General features: G+C 45.1%; 1 protein-coding gene across 1 annotated transcript in view; it reads left to right on the top strand.

Moving 5' to 3' along the window:
- LOC122168109 (ADP-ribosylation factor 5) overlaps nucleotides 1-841 on the top strand; it is a 5,188-nt gene that overhangs the window by 3,696 nt on the left and 651 nt on the right. The window lies entirely within an intron of this gene.

An 841-nucleotide genomic window follows, 5' to 3' on the forward strand; every position in this document is an offset into this window, starting at 1 on the left:
TCTGTGACTTCATGAAGGTCTCTTCCAACCCAAACCATTCTGTGACTCTATGAAGGTCCCCTCCAACCCAACCCAAATGATTCTGTGATCCTATGAAGGTTCCTTGCAACCCAAACCATTCTATTACTCCATGGAAAGTCCCTTCCAACTCAACCCAAATGATTCTATGATCCTATGAAGTTCCCTTCCAACCCAAACCATTCTGTGACTCCATGAAGCTCACTTCCAACCCAACCCAAGCGATTCTGTGCTCCTATGAAGGTCCCTTCCAACCCAACCCAAATGATTCAGTGATCCTATGAAGGTCCCTTGCAACCCCAACCATTCTATTACTCCATGAAACGTCCCTTCCAACTCAACCCAAATGATTCTATGATCCTATGAAGATCCCTTACGACCCTGTGAAGATCCCTACCAACCCAAGGCATTCTGTGACTCCATGAAGGTCCCCTCCAACCCAAATGATTCTGTGATCCTATGAAGCTCCCCTCCAACCCAAATGATTCAATGATCCTATGAAGGTCCCTTCCAACCCCAACCATTCTATTACTCCATGAAAAGTCCCTTCCAACTCAACCCAAATGATTCAATGATCCTATGAAGGTCCCCTCCAACCGAAACCATTCTATTACTCCATGAAAAGTCCCTTCCAACTCAACCTATTTCATGATCCTATGAAGGTCCCTTCCAACCCCAACCAAGTGATTCTGTGATCCTATGAAGGTCCCCTCCAACCCAAATGTTTCTATGATCCTATGAAGCTCATCTCCAACCATAATGATTCAATGATCCTATGAAGGTCCCTTGCAACCCCAACCATTCTATTACTCCATGAAAAGTC

Source organism: Centrocercus urophasianus, unplaced genomic scaffold, assembly GCF_019232065.1.
Source record: "Centrocercus urophasianus isolate 14NV4802_14NV808 unplaced genomic scaffold, USGS_Curo_1.0 seq_405, whole genome shotgun sequence".
NCBI lineage: Eukaryota > Metazoa > Chordata > Aves > Galliformes > Phasianidae > Centrocercus > Centrocercus urophasianus.